This window comes from Mobula birostris, chromosome 7 (assembly GCF_030028105.1).
Source record: "Mobula birostris isolate sMobBir1 chromosome 7, sMobBir1.hap1, whole genome shotgun sequence".
NCBI classification, from domain to species: Eukaryota; Metazoa; Chordata; class Chondrichthyes; order Myliobatiformes; family Myliobatidae; genus Mobula; species Mobula birostris.
Window position 1 is genome coordinate 51,870,236 of NC_092376.1, and position 17,668 is coordinate 51,887,903.

Sequence of the window (17,668 nt, forward strand, 5' to 3'; positions counted from 1 at the left end):
AAGCTAATGAATGATTTATAGGAATTGACATTTTTGTGATATTTCAAGAAAAGTTGTTTTCCTCATAAGAAAAATAAGACCATCCATTGGAAAACTCCTTAAAATAGAGTTCTATTACATTGCTGTGGCTCATTGCAGATGGCTTCTAAGATTTTGCCTTAAGATGAACTTTCATTATTTTATTTGCTGTTAAGGAATGCTTGGAATCAACATTTTAAATAAAATGACAATTTTCAACAAATTATTTTACCTTGATAAAATGGAAGATTTTGTGTGGCATAAGTATTATTAGCTCATTAATCTATGTTGTTCCAAACCGTCAGTTTTCACAAAACAGTTTAAAACTCTGGTTAAGATGGCAGCGAGAAATGGTTTCTGTCGAGGTCATGGATCAGATGTAATTGTTGTTAGGACTTGTTTTTAGGTTTGTAGGGATTGTTCTGGGGATAGAGAGGGTAGCTGAGAGCTGAGACAGGAATGTGCGGGAATTAGAAGACAGGCTGGTCACTAAGCCTCCACTCCACTCCACGTTCGTAGGCCAGGGACATGAATGTGGTTGGATGTCACACTTACAGACCAGCGAGGAGGAGAACTGGTGGACCCCAGTGCAGTGATTTAATTAGAGTTCCATGCGGACAAGAGGCATGAATGAAGTTGACACCCCCTTCCCCCGCCCCCCCACCAGGGTAAGCAAATTGTCGAAACTGGAGTTCTAGACTTAGTACTTGGGTGCATTCATCTGTGAGTCCGACGATTGAGCATTGGAGTTCAGGTCCTCATCCAGGGTCCTTGTTCATCATCATTAGTGAGTCCTGCATCAATGCCGAAGACCGAAGCCCAAAGTTTGACCAGAACTCCAGATTGAAACCCAAAGGTTGATGAAGTCCAGAAATTGAGGCCTGATGGCCGAAGTGCTATATCTTCAAATTTCTACAAGTTTGCTGCGGAAGTCAAAAGCCCAATGCCTGCGAATCCGTGAGTCTGCTGGAGGCGGAAGTCAACTTGTCCCAGGGCTAGAGGAATGTGTGTGTGTGCATGGGTGGGTGAGAGGGCGGAACAAGGCTTGATCTGCGATTGTTGCTTTGTCATTTGCTGTGCTCTACCTGATGTTCTGTGTTGCTCTACTGAGCATGATGGGCATGCTATGATGGTGCTGGAATATGAGTTAACACTTGTGGTCTGCCCCACTATATCCTTGCTAATGCAAATAATGCATTTCACTGTATGTTTTGATAAGTAAACATGAACATGAGTATGAATTTTAAAAATGGATAGTGAAATGTGAAGTCCTTGATCCATTTACTTAAAAACTCAAAGTGATTTAAGTTGATTTAATTACCATGATGTTTTATTTAAGTATGTAAGAATCACTATTGTTCCAACATATCAATGTTCAACATCGGGTCTGCTGCACCATCGATCTACTGCAGGCCATTGCACTCTAACTTGGACTATGTATTTTTTGTGACTATGTTTTACGGCTATTGGAACTACATGTGCTGTGTGCTGTGTGTGACTGCTGGTACTGTATTTTGCACCTTGGCCTCAGAAGAAAATTATTTCATTTGGCTCTATTGATGTGTATGGTTGAATGACAATTAAGTCTGAACTTGAACTTCTGAAAAAAAGGTTATCATTGAGACTGTTAACTAGTGTATTTGAGACATCGGGTTAATTGTAGTTTTATATGAAAGAAAAACACATTTTGAAAGCTTTGTGTTCCAAAATGAGCGAATAGAAGTATTACATCCCAACATTTTAAGAAATTAAAATCAAGGGTTTCAACAAGCAATAGACAATAGACAATAGGTGCCATTCGGCCCTTCGAGCCAGCACCGCCATTCACTGTGATCATGGCTGATCATTCACTATCAGTATCCAGTTCCTGCCCTATCCCCATAACCTTTGATTCCGCTATCTTTAAGAGCTCTATCCATCTCTTCTTTGAAAGCATCCAGAGACTTGGCCTCCGCAGCCTTCTGGGACAAAGCATTCCATATATCTACCACGCTCTGGGTGAAAAAGTTTTTCCTCAATTCCGTTCTAAATGGCCTACCCCTTATTCTTAAACTGTGGCCTTTGGTTCTGGACTCACCCATCAGCGGGAACATGCTTCCTGCCTCCAGCGTGTCCAATCCCTTAATAATCTTATATGTTTCAATAAGATCCCCTCTCAGTTTTCTAAATTCCAGAGTGTACAAGCCCAGTCGCTCCAATCTTTTGACGTATGACAGTCCTGCCATCCCGGGAATTAACCTTGTGAACCTACGCTGCACTCCCTCAATAGCAAGAATGTCCTTCCTCAAATTTGGAGACCAAAACTGCACACAGTACTCCAGGTGTGGTCTCACCAGGGCCCTGTACAGCTGCAGAAGGACCTCTTTGCTCTTATACTCAATTCCCCTTGTTATGAAGGCCAGCATGCCATTAGCTTTCTTCACTGCCTGCTGTACTTGCATGCTTGTTTTCAGTGAATGATGTACAAGAACACCTAGATCTCGTTGTGCTTCCCCTTTTCCGAACCTGACTCCATTTAGATAATAATCTGCCTTCCTGTTCTTACCACCAAAGTGGATAACCTCACATTTATCCACATTAAACTGCATCTGCCCACTCACCCAGCCTGTCCAAGTCACCTTGCATTCTCATAACACCCTCCTCACATTTCACACTGCCACCCAGCTTTGTGTCATCGGCAAATTTGCTAATGTTACTTTTAATTCCCTCATCTAAATTATTAATACATATTGTAAACAGCTGCAGTCCCAGCACTGAACCCTGTGGTACCCCACTGGTCACCGCCTGCCATTCCAAAAGGGACCCGTTAATTGCTACTCTTTGTTTTCTGTCAGCCAGCCAATTTTCAATCCCTGTCAGTACTCTGCCCCCAATACCATGTGCCCTCATTTTGCCCACTAATCTCCTATGTGGGACTTTATCAAAGGCTTTCTGAAAGTCCAGGTATACTACATCCTCTGGCTCTCCCTTGTCCATTTTCATAGTTACATCCTCAAAAACTTCCAGAAGATTAGTCAAGCACGATTTTCCCTTCGTAAATCCATGCTGACTCGGACCAATCCTGCGATTGTGGAGTCTTTGTAACTCTTGTGGGATAATATCTTTCCCGGCAAGGGTGATAACTGCTTGGCAGGTGAAACTTATGGCTATGAAACAATCTGATGTTCTGGGGCCCTGTGAAACTATCTCAGGTTCTGGGGCCTCCTCCTTGGTGGTTGTAGGAGTTGACCTGGGACTGCAGGAACTGGTTCTGACAGCTCTGGACACCTCTCTTCTCTAACACTTGACTCTGCTTTCCTCAACTGATTGACGTGTCATCTCTAGACGATATCAGACACAATGTCCGCTGTGTAGGAGGGTGATACTGTTCTGCCCTTTACCCTTCTGGGTACCCGCTTTTGATCACCTCTGTAGCCCCTCGCCAGGACTGCTTGTTCAAAAGTGAAACATCGAACTTCCTTGTTTGAGGACCCCATCAATTTGTCTCAGCTGTTTGTCCTGTGTACCCCTGAGGTTGGGTTTGAGGAGATCCAAGTGTGAACACAAGGGACGACCCAGGAACAGCTGATGAGTTGTAGATTGTGGAGAGTACTGCATTGCAATGTGCAAGGAGGAAATTGACAAGCTTCTGATCCAGTGTCAGTGTGGTTTGTTCTGCAGTACATTCTTTAGACTCTGAACAGAACTTTTCTGCAAGCCAGTGTTCTGGAACACCAGTCCTTCAGAGGAAGCTTCTCCACACATCAACAGTGTGTGAGGCTGTAGTGGAGGCACTTTGTAGCTGCATCCATTACTACCAAGAAAATTTAGACCATGAATGAACTGGCAAAATCTACATGAATCCCTTGCCAGGGAAATACAGGCTATTCCCAGGGATGGAGCATTGCTGCTCTTGGCATCTTCTGTACATGTTGGTATATTGAACAGTGCATGGCAATCTGCTCAATCTGCCGATCTATTCCAGGCCACCAGACAAACCTTTGAGCCAACAGTTACATTTTGACAACACCTAGATGACAGGCATGTAGCTCCTCCAACACTTTAGCTCTGAGTTTGGATTGTACAACAATTCTCAATCCTTACATAAGGCAACTTCCATCAAGAACAAGTCCCTCACAGAGTTGGTAAAAATAGAGGAACTGGCATTTCTGCTAAACTTTCCAGCCATTTTGTGTGGCCATGTAGATCTGAAACAGTGTGCAGTCTTTTCTGATTTCCCTTTGTATCACCTCTGCTATAATGAGGAGACTTCTGATTTGCATTAGGGAGAATACCTCTAGAGGAGTGACCTGTTTTGTAAGTTTTTCAGGTATTTCCTTTTCCAAGGGTAAACAAGGCAATCCACCAGCATTTCCATGATTAGTTGTTCTCCAGAAAACAGCACCCATCTCTGCATTCATGCTGCTGTAGCTGTTGGTGGAACACTCTTCTGTCTGCCCACTACCCTGGACCCCCATCAATTTGCCTATTGCACCAACAGGTCAACAGAGGATGCCATCTCCACGGCATTTCACTCTGCCCTGACCCACCTGGACAGCCCCAATTCTTACATCAGAATGCTGTCCATTGACTTTAGTTCGGCATTCAATACTGTGACCCCCCCCCCCCCCCTCCAAGCTGATCACCAAACTTCACCAGCTTGGTATCAGCTCATCCCTCCGCAACTGGACCTTGGACTTTCTGACTAACAGACCCCAATCAGTTAAGTTAGACAACCTCTCCTCCACCACTCTCACCCTAAACACTGGCGTGCCTCAAGGCTATTGGCTGAGCCCTCTTCTGTACTCCCTTTTCACCTATGCCTGCGTTCCTGTACATGGTTCTAACTCCATAATCAAGTTCACAGATGACACCACGGTGGTTGGGCTGATCAGAGGGGATGACGAGACAGTCTACAGGGACAAGGTCCAGCACCTGGCTGCATGGTGTGCCGACAACAACCTGGCCCTTAACGCCCAGAAGACCAAGGAGATCATTGTGGACTTCAGGCATGCTAGGAGCCTCACTCAAATCCCCATCTACATCAACGGAGCTGGAGTGGAGTATGTATCAAGCTTCAAATTCCTTGGAGTCCACATTTCCGAGGATCTCACCTGGTCCCTGAACTTCTCCATCCTGATCAAAAAGGCACAACAGCACCTTTAGTTCCTGTGGAGCATCAAGATAGCTCATCTCTGTCCCAGGATAATGACAGACTTTTACCGCTGTACCATTGAGAGCATACTCACCATCTGTATCTCAGTGTGGTGTGGCAATTGTCCCGTATCGGGCCACAAAGCACTCCAGCGTATGGTGAAAACTGCCCAGTGGATTATCGGCAGCCAATTGCCTACCATTGAGAATATCTACTATAAATGCTGCCTGAGCAGGGCAAAAAGCATTATCAAGGAGCATCTCAGCCTAAACATGGACTTTTTACTCTCCTCCCATCCGATAGGCGCTACAGGAGCCTCCGCTCCCGCACCAGCAGGCACAGGAAGAGCTTCTTCCCTGAGGCTGTGACCCTGCTGAACCTCACACCACAGCGCTAAGCAGTATTGTATCCATATTGTACTGTCTCAGTACTTTTACATTTGTGTGCTGTAGCACTTTTTTTATTCGCAGTTATTTTGTAAATAACACTATTCTTTGCATTTCTGGTCAGATGCTAACTGCATTTCATTGGAACAACACACATAAAAGTTGCTGCCTGGCCTGCTGCTTTCACCAGCAACTTTTATGTGTGTTGCTTGAAATTCCAGCATCTGCAGATTTCCTTGCGTTTGCATCTCATTGGCTTTGTATCTGTACTCGGCATAATGACAATAAAGTTGAATCTAATCTAATCTAATCTGTGGATTGAAGATGGACACTTGTGGTTCATGATTAGTAACAAGGGTAAGCTCTCCCTGCAAAGTACTGGTTGAAATGTTTTACACCCCAAACCATGCTCAGGGCCTCTTTGTCAATCTGTGCATAATTTTTCTCTGTAGCAGTAAGGGAATGCGACTCAAAGGCTATGGGGTGTTCATTTCCTTCACTCATCGCATGAGACATGACTGCTCCTTTACTATAAGTCAAGGCATCACATGCAAACTTCACTAGACAATCTGGATCATAATGTGTGAGTAGTGTCATGACATCATCATCTACTTCACCATCTAGAAAGCCACCTCGCATTGCTTTGTCGATTGCCATTTCTGCTTTTGTTATTTATGATTATTATCTCCTGGTAATCACTGTTTATGAACCCGTGAATTTGCCCATTTTCTGGCTTTCTTTTAACTCAACTGTGTTCTTTCTCGGCCTTTCAAAGAACTCAGTGCTGTGCTGCCTTTTTTTTAAACTCGAACATCTCATGTACTTTATTTGAAAAACAAATATCACACTGCTCTTCGACAAGCAGGTAGTCGTCTCAGATTCACTTAAAATTTCGTCGTCACCACTGTTATGTTTTGTAACTCCAAAACGTAAAAGCTGATTGAAAGAAAAATACAGAGCCAGGAGTGACCTGTGCACATTCTTAGTTTTGCTTTTAGCAAGATGTGCATGTATGACATGGTGGCCTGAGGACATTTGTCATTCATGTATGTTTACATATACATCCACAATTAATTGTTTAAATGAACAAGAATGCTTAATCAAACAATGCATTTGCAATATTACTCAAATATTACTGAAATATTCAATACACAGCAAAGTCAAATAAAGGTCTAAACCAGGGTTCTGCAGAACCGTAGGGCTCCGTGAAAGGTCATGATTAAAAAAATAAAGATTGTTGTTTGAACTTTGCGTGATTCTACCACTCGCAGTGGTGTGCAATAACCGGGCAGCCCTGTTAGCAATCTCATTAGAGGTCTCTCAGTCCAGTATGGCAGTGCATAGTGGGATGGTGTTTATTTCGTTGCGTCCATTCTCTGTTTTTGACAAGATTGGGGGGGGGGGCATCATTGATAGTTAGTGAGCACTGTATTTCACAGAGAGGAGGATAGTAGGTTGATGAAGAGCACGAAGTGCATTTTCTGAGCATTGAATAGGCTCACTGCCTTCTGATCGTGCACTCGAGATGAGAATTACTAACCTGCCCCTGGACTAGTTCTGGATTTCTATGAAAGAAGAGTATCCTGCCATCCATAGGAAAACAATGAACATTTTGCTACAGTTTTCAACTTCTTACATGTGTGAGCAGGCTCTTTCTTTTTTAACAAGCTTTAAAAGCAAGAACAAAAATCGTCTCAATTCACTTGAAGGTGAAATCCATGTGTGCTTATCCCAAGTTCGACTCAGATTTGAGTACTTGTGCAGCAAATAACAAACACAGGTTTCACATACTAGGCCTATATTTGAGCCTGCTCACGTCACTTATCAGGGAAATGTTTTTTCAAAGTCTTGTATAAAATTGTGTCTTGTGCTATATTTTTATTCATGTTGCTTTGGCTTATGGTTTTTAGTAACTTTACTATTCAACATTGTGAATACATTTTCATGTTGTAAATAGCATTAATTAAAATCAATTTACAATCTTTATTTAAATTAAATCTACCGAACCTACCTTTAGAAAAATTAAATCCCATTTTGGCTTAGGGCGGTTATTTAGGAGAAATTTATTATGTTTGGCTTATGAGATTTTAAAAGTTATGAAAGGGGAAGAAAGATGAATTTCAATGAAGGTAAGCTGAGCTTAATGACATTTTTTTTAAGAACTTTTGGCTAAAAAATCATTCTCTACTCAGAAGGGCATTGACAATTACTTTTGGATTACTATATCTACAACTTACTGATCACACTAATGTACCGTGAGCAGTAGATATAATAATTTTTACACCCCCTGAGACCTGGAACTTATTTCAAAAGTTCCTCCAGGACAAAAAAACGGTTGAGAAAAGCAGAGGGAAACAACAGATCAATTTAGCAGCAGAATTTGGGTAATAAAATTAAATGTGCTCAGTTGAACCTTCTCAAGGACGATTAAACTGTATCTTCCCATAAAAAGGTAGCAGTAGCATCTGGAGACGCATGATTTTTCAGCATGACTTTAGCAGATATCAGACGATGAAGGGAAAGTCAATGGAAATGAAGAATGAGCTTCAGCTTTTTCCTCACACTACCATCATCACTTGGTGGGCTCCTGATTCCTGTGGCTAGAAGATTCCTGGTCTTCACCAAGAGCTTCACTTCAGTGGAGTGGCTTTCAAGAGATTTTACTCTTGCTGTTTAACTCTCAGGAACACCTGAAATCTTCCGCGTAATTAGTCTGATTTCTTTCCAGTGTACTGCTGTGTTTTCCATGAGTATTCTACCCTTCATTTCTCCCCCCACTAGTGACAGTGAGATCTGTGTGAGAGCGAGAACCATTGTAAAGAACAAGTCTCAATGCATGTAAGTTTAGCTAAGGCAACGAAAAGGAGTGAGGTGTAAGTGGATCAGCCATCACAGAGTGGACGTTATTGAAGCTGTTTAGTAGGTAGAGTGGCAAGGTGAGGATTGGGCTCAAGAAGCATCGCCAAGGGAGGACAGATGAGAAGCAGGTGATAAAAGATAAGGTTCTGTTTTATATAATATTAAATAAAAAGGTATCAAATACAATTAATTAAGTAACGTGGGCTATCAGGATCAGGTGATGTGTTGTAGCAACATAACATAATGGACCCTAATGTGATTTATGATGACCACATCTGCAGCAAGTATTGGTTGCTTGAAAAACTCAAGGTCACCAGGTATTTTTGAAGTAGGGTTATGTCCTTTCAAAACAATAGGAGTCACTTTAACCTAACCCACTTCTTGCATATAATAGGCAGTTAAAATTGTTATGATGTCCACCTGCCAATGCTCATTTTCTTCCTTGAATCTTCTATTTTAACTTGTTCCTTTGACAACATGGTCAAAAGCTGCTTCTGCTGCGCCAGTCATTGATTGGCCTGTGCGAAGGATATGGCAGCTCGTTCCTGTTGGCTGGCTTTCGCGCCATGGCACCAATTTCCGGTTCTGGGCACCCCATAGTTATAACAATAGCACATGCAAAAGACTGTCTCTTTTGCTGGGGACTCACTTCAGACTGAGGTCGTGACCAGTGCTGAAGGACTATTGGGAAAGTGCGCTGCAGATAGGAGGGCTCACATGCAGGCTTAGTTAAGTACGTTAGTTGAATGTTTGGTTTTGTTGTTGTGTAACTTGGGGAGACTCAATGAGGTACCTTTTAAGTTCGAAATGTTGGTGTCGTAGTTTGTGTAACTTAGGGTGGCTCCGATGAGTACTTGTTTGACTTAGATGCTTGGCTGAGAATTTTAACTCTTTGTAAATAAATGGTTAATGCTTTTACTTGTAATCAGTATCTTCTGTTCCACTTACCAAACCTACAAATCTGTTTCCCTGTAACACTTGTTAGGTTACCTTTGCTCCCACCAAATGATTATGCCTTGATCAGGTTTCAAGGATCTGAACATTATGGAATATTAAGATTATGCTTTATAGATAACAGAAAAGACAGAAATGGATAAAAAGGAACAGAAAGTGTCTCAATTTATTGCAATTGCAAATGTCTCTGGAGCCATCTATGTTATATGGGGAATAGCATGTGTAAAAATAGTGCACCTGGTAATCTAACAGAAGCATATTCAGAGATCACAGATGAATCTTAATGCCTAATAATGTTTAATTTCCAAAGTGAAGTACATCCCAAATGAGTGCATCTTTTTCATTCAGTTAAATTGGCTGATAAATAATATCAGGTAAAGTCCCACATACAGTAGTTGTGTTCTTCATTTCTGCAGCATTAAGTAGCACAATTCACCCACATATTAACAGCAAAGCAACGACATACTGAAAATAGAAGTGGGAATGTTTGCAGTGTTCTGTTGCACTTGTACCTCTGAAGACAAATAATATAACCATCTATACCAGGACAAAATGTGAGCTCTGGCCGGAATGTGCAAAGTTACCTTCAGGCCATAAAAATAGATAACCACCTCTTAATGGCATCATCTTTGCCGTATCCCTCCACTGTTCAGTCTACCACTGATCAGAACACATGTAAAAACACATGGTGAATAAATTTGATCCTTGATCAGAATACTAACTGGATTAGCTATATCAAAAAAAAGATAGCAACCAGATGAAAATGGAGGCTGGTTATTCTTTGGCATATGACTCACCTCTTGACTCCCAGGAGACTTTGCAACTTCTGCAAGGCACAAGTCAAGAGAGTTTTGGAATGTTGAACATTTGCCGGGATTTGTGTAGTTCCAACAACACTTGCTGTCATCAATACCATCTAGACGAAGCTTCCTACTTGATTGGTAGTCTATTTACTTGTATAGAAATTGCACATTGCCTTCGCTACCAGCACAAAATGGGTTTAATATGTATAGTGTCCACAGTACATTGTAGGTACACACCAAATCCCCTTTAACAGCACCTGCTAGATGTATGATATCTACCACACAGAAGGACAAGGGAAACCGGTAAGTCCTCTCCAGGTCATCCTAACTCGGAAACGGACCAATATCTCCTCACCATTGCTGGGCCAAAATCCAAAAACATGATGGCTGATATCACCTCCCAGTCTGATCATGGTGAGATGGTGACATCTCTCCGAGTCATTTGCCCAGCTCTCTGGATACAGTCCAATAACTTAATGACCTAGGATAGATTATGGTTGGAAATGACTATCTTTCACAAGAAGCAGATTTATCCGAAGGAAAACAACTGCTTGAACTTTATAGATATTAAAAGATCACTTTCAATGTGATGACTGGTGATCACAAGTAGACAGGCTGTTGAATAGCTTTCCTGATTGTTACTTCTTTTGAAGTCGGTCAGTAAAAATATGACAGATTGTAAATTTGCCATCACCTATTTCACTGTTGTATTTATTGAATAGTCAGTGTTAAATGCTTATGCATATTTAACTTTATTTAAAAATTTTATTCCCATTGTGATTCGACAAAGTTCAACACATGCATGTGGTTAGTGCTATAAATCTTCCTTGAAGTCTATCCTTACCTTAGTTTGCTAAATTATGAACTGGAATAATTAAATTTCTAGAAGATTCCATTAACACCTCCATAGAAATACGTAAATGCTTGGCCCATACCTGATCCTTATTATTTAATCTAAATTCAGGCTTTGAGAAATGGTCTGAGAGTTTTGCTCCTTTGGCACACAGTGACAATGGTTTCATGAGCAGCTGTTGGTAGAATGAGGTCAGAATGGAAATAAATTGAGTTGAAATCTGTGGTCGTAGGGAAATCCTGCTTTTTGCGGGGGATAGAGTGAAAGTCCTCGATGAGAAGGAGAAGGAAAATTCTGCTTTGATTTTGAACATCTGCTGCCTTGCGGACATACCCACCCATCGGAAAGGCTTCGGGAGTAAACCCCGAGGAAGAAACCTGGAGCCGGGGTCCCTAAGACAGTTTGATGTTGTTTACAACTTCACTCTGGCAACCTCTGCAACGACACTGGTGCCGAGCTGTATCAGTGCTTGCCCTTCCATTGGACTACATCAGTGACGCGGAGAGGGGGAACCCGCTGCATGGGCCACAGCTGGTTCTTCAAATCTTCCCACCCAGGCTTGTGCCCTGGAGAGGACACAGCCACCAGAAGCGCAATCCCATGATCCCCTGGGATCGACAGCTACCTACTACTACTTGACAAAGCAGTCCCCAAATCTACATCAGGTCTCACTGATATAGAGGAGGCTGTATCGGGAGATTTGTTGTGGAGTAGTAGGTAAGGACAAGTGGAACTTTATTCCAGTTATGGTAGTGGGAGAATAGTGTGAGTGTAGATGTGTGGGAAACGGAGGAGATGCAGGTGAGGGCAGCATTGATGGTGGTGGAAGAAAGACAACATTCTTTAAAAAAAGGAGGACATCTCGGATGTTTTAAGATAGAATGCCTCATTCTGAGAACAGAGGCAGCAAATATCCAACATCAACAGAACATCTGGTGCTTAAGAAATACCATTAAATATTTAAATATTTTGGCTCTCAGACAAATGTATCCTTTGAAAACGCAGCTTAGTCATTCCTCAATCAGAGAAAGAAATCCCATTGACCCTTACCAGTCTTATGTATAAGCATTCTATATCGATGCATTACTGCTTGGTATGGTGACTGCACTGCCCATGACTGCAGAGTTATGCACACAGCTCAGCACATCACAGAAACCAGCTTCTGCTCTATGGACTCTGTCTATACTTCTCACTGACTCAATAAAGTAGCCACCAAGGACATTCTCGGTTCTCCTCACTGCATCAGTCAGAAGATAGAAAAGTCTGAAAGCACATGCCACCAAGATCAGGGACAACTTCTGCCCCACCATTGTAAGACTGCTGAATTGTTCCCGAGTATGATAAGATGGACTCTTCACTTCACAATCTAACTTGTCATGATTTTGCACCTTATTTTTTCTGCACTCTGTTATTTTTTCCTCACTGTATAATGAGTAGATTAGATTAGGTTAGATTATGAGGACACACAGTCCTCTTTTATTGTCATTTAGTAATGCATGCATTAAGAAATGATACAATATTCCTCCAGTGTGATATCACAGAAACACAGGACAGACCAAGACTGAAAAACTAACAAAAACCACATAATTATAACATATAGTTACAACAGTGCAACAATACCATAACTTGATGAAGAACAGGCCATGGGCACAGTAAAAAAGTTCAAAGTCTCTCGGAAGTCCCACATCTCACACAGACGGGAGAAGGAAGAAAACTCTCTCTGCCATGCCCGACCACTGTCCAACTCTGAGTCGTCTGAAAAACTTCGAGCCTCCAACCAACTCTCTGACACCAAGTACCGAGCACCATCTCCGCCAAACGCTTCGACCCCAGCCTCGGTCGCCAGCAGCAGGCAAAGCCGGGGATTTTGGGGCCTTCCCTCCGGAGATTCTCGATCGCACAGTAGCAATGGCAGTGAACTGGGCGTTTCAGAAGTTTCTCCAGATGTTCTTCTGTGCTTCTCACATCTGTCTTCATCAAGTCAGAATTGTGCACGGCATCCGACTTACAAATACGATATCATTTCACCGGAGAGCTGCGCACACTGCGTCGCGTCGCCACGTTCTCCTCCCGCCTGATTTGATCTGATTGAACAGCATGCAAGAAAAGCTTTTCACTCTATCTTGGTAATGCAACAATAATACTTTAAATGAACTCCAATGCTGGGCACTAGTCAAAATATCATGGCTTTTGAGTGATACAAAGCTGAGATTCCAAATATAAAATGCTTCAATATTGTAAAAAGATTAGAAAGCTCCTTGGAACAGAGAAGATTGATTTAACAAATGTGTTCAAAATTCAGGAATATTTGCCAGGGAGAAATTTTTTTTATTGACTTAAGGGTTGGTAAATACAGGGGACTATTTTAAGATATTAGAATAATGTCCCGAGATTGTAAGAAAATGTCACCCTGGCAGGGATAGAGAGAGAGAAAGAAAAGGGTAGTTAGTCTCAAAACAGGAATAAGTGAAAAATTGGGGTCTTTATCAAGGGATACACTTCCACTTAAAATATTGTATTCGACCATATTTTGCCCAACACTAACATGAAGAATGTTCACATTTAAATTCTCTGGATGGCCCAATGTCATTTTGCTGTCGAGACTGCCAAGGTCTTTCAGTGCTTGGGGAGTAGCCTGTTTCAGACATTCAGAAGGAAATAAGAACAAATAAAAATCAAGTTAAGAATTAAACCAGATAATTACAAATTAAAATGTCACTTAAAATGCTGACATATAAAAATTAAAAGCATTGACCCAAACACAATTAATGAATTAAAGTGTTATTTACTTTTCTACTTTGCTTTCATATTGCTCTTCATTCAAATGTTTTTGTGCCAGCTAAAATCAGGTATAGATACCCATTGGTAAATAAAGTGTTAACAAGTTTGTGTGCATACTTTTTAAATCTTTCAAGGATGTAACAATATGTGTGCATAGTGTAATGAGAAGATTGACAATGGAAACAGCTGAGACAACTAAATTGAATGTTTGTAGACTTAATACTGGAACTAGAATTAGCACAAGACAAATCCACCTCCTGATAAAACAATAAAATGACTAAAAAGTTTGCCCTCTTGGCTGCTAAACCTATGATACAGGTATGATGACCCCAACACTATGAGTTTCAAATAAATTGTATGCAAAGGCTTCAGTCAACTTTGGCAGGGGGAAGACATTTTCAGAACCCAACAGATTAAGTGGAGTGTGAAGTAATAAGAAGTGAGATCTCACAAAGCTTCAGCTATTCCACTACTCACAATTAGAATCAACAGCTTAGGTGATGAGAATGTGTGTAATGTGTCCATGTTTGCTGAAGGTACAAATCTAGGTGGTAAGTAATTGGTAATTGGTTTATTATTGTTATATGTACTGAAATGCAGTGAAAAGTTTTTATCTGCATGTTATCCAGACCATTGGTTGCATACATACTGTAAGTACATTGAGGTAGAGCAGAAATGAGAAGAGTGTAGAATGTAGTGTTGCGGTTAAAGTGAAAGTACAGTGTATATGGACAATGAAATGTAAAGGTCATGACGAAGTGGACAGAGAGATCAAGAGTTCATCTTTATCTTGAGAGGGATATCAGGAGTCTCATACTAGTGAGGGGGAAACTGCCCTTGAGTCAGTTGGTGCATGTTCTCAAGGGTTTTGTATCTTCTTCCTGATGGGAAGGGAGGGAAGGGAGGGAAGGTATTGAGAGGGGCAGTTCCTGATTATGTTAGCTGATTTCCCAAGGTAGTGGAAAATGCAGACAGAGTAAATGAATGGGAGGCTGATTCAAGTGAGAGAATGGGCTACATTCAGTCTATCTATTTATTTTACTTATTCATTTTCTTCTGGTGTTGGACAAAGCCATTGCCATACCAAGCAGAAAGCATCCAGATACGATGATTTCTATAGCACATAAGTTGCAATGAAGATGTAAGGAGATGATAAGCTGGAATAGACATTTGTGGAGTCTGCAAACTGATTAATGAAGATCTATTACGCAAATAGAAATTCAGAATAGTTTCTTGGACTGTATTATCTTAAGGCTTCTAGGTGCCTTTGTCTTGGAATCACAGGACATTAGCAAGCATATAGCAAGGTAAATGATGCAACAGCCTTTAATACAAGTAAAGCATTAAACTGTGAAAGTAAGTTTAGCTGTAATTGGAGAAAAACCTTAGTATGACTGCATTTAGACAAGGAGAAACATTTTTCTTCTGGGAATGAAAATCTTATCCTTTGGAAAACAAATCAGTTAGCTTTGCATTAATATAGGCTCTAATTTGACCACAGGATAAGCCAAAGTAGTTAAAAGCAGATGAAGTGACTTAGAAACACATTTACTACTATAATGCAGGAAATATAGTAGTTAGTTTATGCACATAAAATCTCAGAAATAGCATTGGTCAGATAATCTACTTGGGGCTGCTGGGTAGAAATGAATATTGACCAAAGCATTTGAAGAGAGATTTGGCACAATGAGAACACCATTGCTGGAGTTTAGATGAATGATAGAACTTGATGATAATACTTCAGATGATGAAATGCTGGGAGGTAGAAGATGAGTCACAGTCCAAATGAATAGCATACAAAGCTTGAGGCTGCATGTGGTATACTCCCAGTCCTATTTTTTACATCCTTCAAATTGGCAGGAGGATCAGGCAAGTTCAGATATTTCTTTCTTTTTTTAATTTTATTTTTATTGAAGGAATGACACAATACAGAATATATAATGGATTACATTTTCCTCCATTTTGCTTTAGTATCGTACCCCCAAAACAAACCTCCCCCCACCCGCCCTCCCCGAACATAACATGGCAGCTAATATATTTACAACACAACAATTCACAAATACAAGTACGAACATTTCACAACCATACCCCCACATTACTTCAAGACAACAGCTCACACACATCTGCAATATGTCAGATGATCCAAAATACACTCATATTTACAATTCATCAACCACCCTGTGAGGTAAATTATAAGTGTGTTAAATGGGAGGCAACTTCCCAAGTACAATCAAATGCCCTCAACTAGTAGGTAATTCCTTAAGACTTCTAAAAAAGAAAGGTCCCCATTTCGAATAGAACTTTTCACAGACCCCCTCAAAGTGAATTTAATCTTTTCTAATTTCAGAAAAACATTACATCTTCTAACCAAGCAGCAGCAGTTGGGGGAGTGGCAGATTTCCAAACCAGCAAAATTCTCCTACGGGCCAATATCCGACTGGCTTGCATTTAAACCCAAATCATCATCTGCCACACCAAATACAGCTATAAGCGGGTAAGGTCTCAGTGTCACCCCCAAAACCTCACTGATAATTTTAAAAACCAGTGCCCAATAGTCATCAAGCCGAGGGCATGACCAAAATGCATGCACTAAACCAGCCGGAGAGAAGGAACACCTGTCACAGCCAGCGTCTGTCCCAGGGTATACGTCTGCAAGTCTGGCTTTACTTAAATGTACCCTGTGTAAAACTTTAAATTGTATGAGCCCCAGTCTAGCACATGATGATGAGAAATGAACCCTATTCAATATTTTTGCCCAATATTCCTCCACCAGATCCATACCAAGGTCATCCTCCCACCTACTCTTAGTTTTGTTTAGATCTTGAACTCCCAAAGACATCAGCTGAGAGTATAGTTCAGAGATCAGCCCTTTATTGTTAAAGCTAAGAGTGAGTTTTTCCCACAACATAGCAGGTGGTAGAACAGGAAAAGAGGGAAATTTTTCCTTGACAAAGTGGCGAATCTGCAGGTATTTAAAAAAATGATTATGCGGAAGGCCTTACTTAGCGCGCAGGTTATCAAAACTATCAAATATGTTATCAGTATACACATCCTTAATGCACATAACACCATTCAAACCCCATTGTCTGAAAGCTGAATCGACTGTGGAGGGAGGAAATAAATGGTTTTTATGAATGGGGCCCAAAACTGAAGCTGATATGAACTTACAGTGGCAGTGAAATTGATTAAAAATTTTGAGGGTGGAGAGCACGACCGGGTTAGATGTGAATTGAGAGGATTTCAATGGTAAGGAAGAATACACCAAAGCTGGGAGAGACGAGGAGTGGCAAGACCGTGACTCAAGCAGGCACCAGATTATATCTGGCCGGTGGAGCCAAAATAATACTTTTTGAATGTTCGATGCCCAGTAATAATGAATAAAGCTGGGAAGACCCATTCCACCTACGTCACGACCTCTTGGAGAGTGTGCTTATTAACCCTTGGGACTTTATTTTCCCAAATAAAGGAGGTTATAGCTTGATCGACTGATTTAAAAAATAACTTAGATAAGAAAACTGGCAAACACTGAAACAAATAAAGAAATCTAGGAAGTATAGTCATTTTCACTGACTGAATTCTTCCAGCTATAGTAAGGGGTAAAATGCGCCATCTCTCGAAATCAGCCTTCATTTGGCTAACCTGAGGCCTGTAGTTAGCTTCAAACAGAGATGTAAAAGAGTGAGTAATATGTATTCCTAGGTATACAAAACCATCTTGAGATAAAGGAAAAGGCAAAGATTCCTGTCGGATCTGTAGGGCCAAGTTATTAATGGGAAAGCATTTGCTTTTTTGAAAGTTCAGTTTATAGCCAGAGAAGGCTCCAAATTGACCTAATAATGACACAATAGCAGGACTACTACCTACAGGGTCGCTAACATAA